Raw genomic sequence first — 5976 nt, 5'->3', positions numbered from 1 at the left:
ACAGTTTAAAGGAAATAAATTCAGTTTGCTTTCTTTGGGTTTTTGTTCTTACTTTCAAAAGTAACTACTTGCTCTGTTAAGAAAAGCCTACAGATGAGGCAGAGACAGAAACCGCTCATTCAGAATGCTCCTTATTATGGAAATGTTTGACTGACCTTTTGGGATTATTTCAGAGGAATTAGGCACACCAGACTGGAAGGGAAGAAAAACGTCTTCAAGCCACATCCTTGGCAATCGCAGCCCTGGGGCAGCCACATGAGGCAGAATTCCCAGAGCATCTTGTCCACACCCCACACAACATCTTCTGAGTGCCCAACATCTTCTGAGATGAAAACAAAACCAGGACTATCAGATGGCATAGGGAGAAGGGAGAAGAGGTAGGCAACAGGTCACCAAATGTCTGGAATCGTGGTGGGTTTGCTTGCGGAAATTCAGACGTGACTGGCTCAGGAGCTGGGACGCTGGAGCTCTGTGCCCCTGGCTGTCACAGCCCACAGGATTTCGCTCAGCTGCTCCGTGCTGAGCGCACTCATATTTGACAGGGGCTGTAGTAGGACCTGCAACCTGGGTCAGAAAGTACTGGGAGGTGGAGAAGGCACCGTGCTCCTCAGCTGCCTGTTCCAGGTAGAAGCCACTTGGTTAAAAATGTATGACTCATCAAATGATCTGCCTTCAGCCTCCAGCTGCTCCACCCTCAGTCACTTTTCTCCGCCTGCCCACAAAACCTTCCAGCACTTAGTGCTTCTCCCCTTTGCCCTGCCATCCGCTCACCCCGCAGGCTGCCAGGCAATGAGATGTGCAGAGGTCTTGCAGAAATACGGCTTTTGCCATCTGTGTCATCCACGCAACAGATGGTCACGCTAAATAGAGGTCCTGAGCAAAGACCCATTTGAGCCCTGGGTTTTGATGAGCTGTCTACCAAAACCGGTAGCAGGGCCAGCTCTGTGCACAAGCAAATTAAGTTGTTGCTAAGCCAGTATGCTGATGAGAATGGCATACGGGCTGTGGACCTACTGCTTCTTTTGGCAAGGGCAACAATTTACAGAGACAGACTGACTGCAACTGCTGCCAGGAGGTGGGTCAGGGTACGGCCCGCAGTGGCTCTGTCCATAGGGAAGAAGGGCCTTCACCCAGCAGCTGCAGGAAGAAAAAGCCATGGTCTTCTGGCTCTCTTTCCCAGCTATTTCCTTCATGTGTCCCTTCCCACGCTCACAGTAAGAGTAGCCCAGGTCCAGGTCCGGTAGTCCAGGTCCTCATCAAGAGACATTATTTGGTCTCAGTCTACAAAAGCAAGGTCTGAAACTTCAGAAGGGACTAAATTATCAAGAGACCACAGCTTCAAAGATGAAGGTCCACAGGTATCAATGACAGGGATTGCTTGAACAGCAATAGATTCAACTATGGCCTCAGCTCCGGGGCTGTGTCAGAGACTCGACTGTGTGACCCAAACTCCTGACTGCAGGAGGAGTCAGCAATGGCTGCAGGATCGTGCTGTAAAACACCCAGCCCACGGCGCAAGGAGCTTTCAAGCAATGGAACGCAGCCCTTTCACTCACCCTTTGTGCAAGGAAACTGACTCACGAGTGATTTCATTCAACACGCCCTTCATCAACTTCATCTGCTGTTCATGCAGCCTGGAACATCCCTCTTGGATTGTTCCCCACACACAGCCCCCCGCATTTCTCTCCTGCAGTCATGCTCCAGCTGGAAACATGCATTTTTCTGCTCTTGACTCAACTGAGCCAGTGGCAGGGCGGAGGGGCAAATGAGCTTCCGTTCTGCCTTGCACATTATCAAAAAAACATGACTGACTGCGTCCTGATTGCAGACACTTTATTCTTGGTGACAGCATGGTAGAGGCACAAAGGATACAGCTGGATTTGCAGAGCCCAAGATGAGCTCTGCAGAACTGATAATTAGAAGAAATCATCTTTTTGACTTGTGAGCTGAGCACATTTGAACTGAGATCAGTGAGGGGGAATAAATATGAAAACCAATTATGTCATTTGAACCAAGCCACTTCCCTGATTATAATCACTTCCCTGTATGGGCATAAAAAAGGTGAAAAAATGCCCATGTCACATTATTAAGCGAATTAAGGTGACCAGACTGCATTTAATGATTCTGTCACTAGCAGAATTTAAGTGAAGTTGTCTGATGGGAATCTGAGGTCAGACGTACACTGAGAGCGATAACTGGAGCATCGAGATGAGGATTTATGCTATTGTAGTGGTAGAGGACTTAGCACAGGTTGTAGAGCACTGCACCACTACAGCAGGAAATCTTAGTGATGGCAGGTGGTGGAGTAACAGCAGTGAAGCCTCAGTGTGTTCTGCACAGCAGCATCCTGCCAGGTTTCGTGTGGTGAAATCCAGAGTTACAAAGCCTGATGGTCCAGCACCATTTGTGCTACCCCAGCAATGTCTCTTTGCAGCAAATTGAAGATGTGAGGACTTCACTCAGAAAGACTGCAAGATGTCAGGTAAACACTGCATGAAACAAGCAGTTGCAATCTTCTTGTGAATGTGGCTGAAATCCAGCAGGGTAAAAGACCTACAGGCACGATCTCTAAAAGTATAGATGTTCCCAAAGGATGCATTCTAACCCCCTTATCACCAGTCTCAGGCAGGATCTGCAAGATGCTGAGCATCCACAAAGAGGTATCTGGTTTCCTCCCTGAAAACACATCCAGATTTCTTCTCTGCCTGGTCTAAATTCACCGAGATTAAGTTAGGAAAATGCCTACGCTGTCACTATGCTCCAGGCAAAGGACAAACTCCGCCAGCAGCCTGCAGTCTTTGCCCCAAGCTCCAGCACCCATCCCATCACCATACCCCTCTAGAAAGCCTTGAGAGGAGACAAAAAGCTTAAGAGCTGTTTGCTGGTTTTTGCTGAGCACACATGAACCAAGCCTGAGCTTAGGAGCTTGCTGAGCAGTGTTTACACACTTACATCCACTAAGCTTCAGCAGCTTTGCTCTCGCTTGGGGGAGATGTTTTAAAAAATACATTTTTGATCCTTTGTTAGCTATCCACTGGAGGTCTCATGGAATCTAAATTAAATACCATTAAGAGATGTTTAATCTGCAGTGTTTCCAGTAAAACCAGATGGTTGCTCTTGATCACACAGGCTCACTCACTGAAGACTCTCCCGGCACGCTTATCCTCAACACTGGAGCTCAGAAAGCAAGCCAGGCGCTCAGCAGGCTTGAATTGGCTGGATTTCCCCTCTGTCAGGGGGGAAAAGCCAGTCTGCGCCAGCCAAGGGTCTGAACCAGTATTTGCTCACAGGAAGGAAATCAAGGAATTTGGACGGCTCTTCCCAGTGGAGTGCCAGGAGAATCTAAGAACCTACTTTGCTGTCCTCTGCCCACGGAACAATTCAGGAAGGCACAAATACTTACGTCTGTCAAACTTTTTAATCTCCCTGGCTTAGGCCAAATTAAAAGACTGACTAGATTTTCTCTGCTTGTAACTTTTTCTTGTTCTTTCATTACGATGAGGAGGATTATCTGAAGCTTTTGTTCTTTACAAATCCCCTTGCGCAAAGGCAAGGTGGTGGTTTAGATGAAATCTTCATCCCAGGCCTCTCAGATGAGAGATGCAGTTCTTTCTCACAAAGAGTTTAACGGCATTGGATGCTGAAAAGTGGTACCACATTGTCTGGGGGATCTGTGGTACTCTAGTCCCCATGATTGCTGCTTTTCTTCCTTTGAGCCTAAGAAGCTATGGCTCTTCAGCCCTGCAGAAGGAGCAGAAATCCTCATTTTTAGTGCTAGAAGCACAATCTTTCACTTGAATAGAGGACAGGAAAATTGTTCCCTCTAACTCCTTATAAACCTTGGCTCCTCTGAAAATCTCTGATTAGCTGCATCACTTGCTCTTATTTCAACTTGCTTTAATGATTGGCAATTGGCACCACTTAGCTAAAACATGTATAAATCTTGGTGTTGAATCCCAACAAGCTAAATGCCCCCGGAGGGAGGATCACCAGGTCCCCTAAGATGAACATCTGAGCAAGGTCTAAAGGCTATTGGCTAGCTGGAGCACAGATATACAGGCCTGCTGAGAAACGGCACCAGGGACATGGGCTGGACAATTTTATCCTCAGTGAAGCAAGGGGTCCCTACCCCTTTAGAAAGCACCTGGCTGTGCTCATGTGCTCTGTCCAAGGAGCAGGAACAGCAGTGATACGCATCCATACCTCATGCATCCTCCAACCATGCCAGACCCAGGGTCTGAGTGTTCATGGTGGAGGGATGGATATGGATTTGCAGTTGCAAAAATGACAACTACCAGCAATTGCAGGTACGGTTTAGGGGAGCGGGACATGTCCAGAGGAACGCTCAGGCCCAGGAGCAAGGCACAAAGCCATGTTCCCGCAGAGCAGGTACTGTGATGAGTCACTTCCTTGCTCAGTTTTTCCCAAGCATTGCTCAGAGGAGTAAAAAAAATGCCTGTTTTTGTTGATGGGATACCCGCCTGGGAGCTGTGCCAGTTCTGCTATGGCTGAGGGGGAGTTTCTCAGCATTGGTTAGTGCCTGAAGTATTTAAATACCTTTCTGAAGTTGGGTCTTCATTCCTCTGGGATTCTAGGCTCTGTCTTCTGCATAGTCTTTTCAGACCATAAATGTTTTAGAGTAAGAAGCCTGGTTTACTATGTACAGCACCTACCACCACAGAGCCCACTCGATAATGATATTAAAAGCCCTGCTGCCTACCACCAAGGGCAAAGGTGGACGCTGAATCAAAGCAGTTCTCATTAGCAAGCCAGGCAGGGATGCCAGAGGAACTGCCACACTCCATGACGTGCCACATATGCACCCAAGGAGTCACAAGCTCTCTTCAAAGAGCCTGACGTTCCCTTGCGATCTCCTTGCAGGATGCCAACAGGGCCAACAAGGAAGCAACATCTGACAGGCACAGCCTGTGATTGCTATTGTAAAGTAGAGAATGTTAGCAGAATCCGGCACTGGATCCATGCCTCAGCGCCCGGTCCTGCCCGTGTTACTTGGTATTTTGATGTTGCAGTGGCAGAGCCTGTCGTCCTAGGTGATCTTGCTGGCAAGTTACGGTGACATTGGCTTAGTCTTTGGGAAGTTGTTCTGGAGAGTGGAAAGTGGAACATCCCATGAGCAATTAGCAGGAGGAACACGTGCATTGCAGATGGTTAATCTGCCTGCTTTCATGTGAACAAAAGAGAAGTCCCTTGAATGAAAGGAAATGGGTAACTTTAATGCAAGCTACAGTAAATGCAAATTAATGCCACAAATAAAGAAGCTTTTCTTCTTGGAGCCAAGAAAACATTTCTCAAAGTCTGTATTTTAGATATACAATAATCTCTTTTATACCTCAGAAAGCTCTCCCTGCCGTGAGCAGTCTGATATCTTCCTTGCTGACTGTAATCAGTCCATCCCCAGCACGCAAGGATTAATATTAATGTTTGATTGTTCTCTTTTTATCCTGGCGCAGCCAGTTGCAGGGCTGGAACCAGACTGACTTCCCCTGCAGCCTGCAACCTGCCCGGCTTCAGCTTTAGGCTGAAGTCCAACAAGGTGCCGCGCACTGAGCACTGGGGCATCCAAAGACATCAGTACGAACCCATTGCCCTCCTTAGCACTAGGGCGTATCAGATTTTTAAACCACTGGTCCATGATGCTGCAAAGACCATGTATCAGCTTGCCCCAGGGAGCTCATTCTTGGCTAGGGATGCTAGAGCATCCCTAGAACAGGGCTATGTGCCCCTTCGACTGAGACAAACCCATGCTAATTAGGAGAACCACTACTGCCTCCTCCCATCAGAGCAGTGCCAAGGCAGAAAGGTGCCTCAGTTGAACACTCTTGGGCTGATATCAAATTTTCATGGGCAGGCCAAAAGGCGAGGGGGACAGCAGCCTGCAGTTGCTGGGTCAGACAGGCCCGTGCTTCTGGAGCGGCTGGAGTCACTGATAATGGCCTGGCTACTGCTGATGCAGGG

This window comes from Buceros rhinoceros, unplaced genomic scaffold (assembly GCF_000710305.1).
Source record: "Buceros rhinoceros silvestris isolate BGI_N320 unplaced genomic scaffold, ASM71030v1 scaffold2312, whole genome shotgun sequence".
Lineage (NCBI taxonomy): Eukaryota > Metazoa > Chordata > Aves > Bucerotiformes > Bucerotidae > Buceros > Buceros rhinoceros.
The sequence above is the reverse complement of the archived record's forward strand: the minus strand, read 5'-3'. Positions refer to the sequence as shown.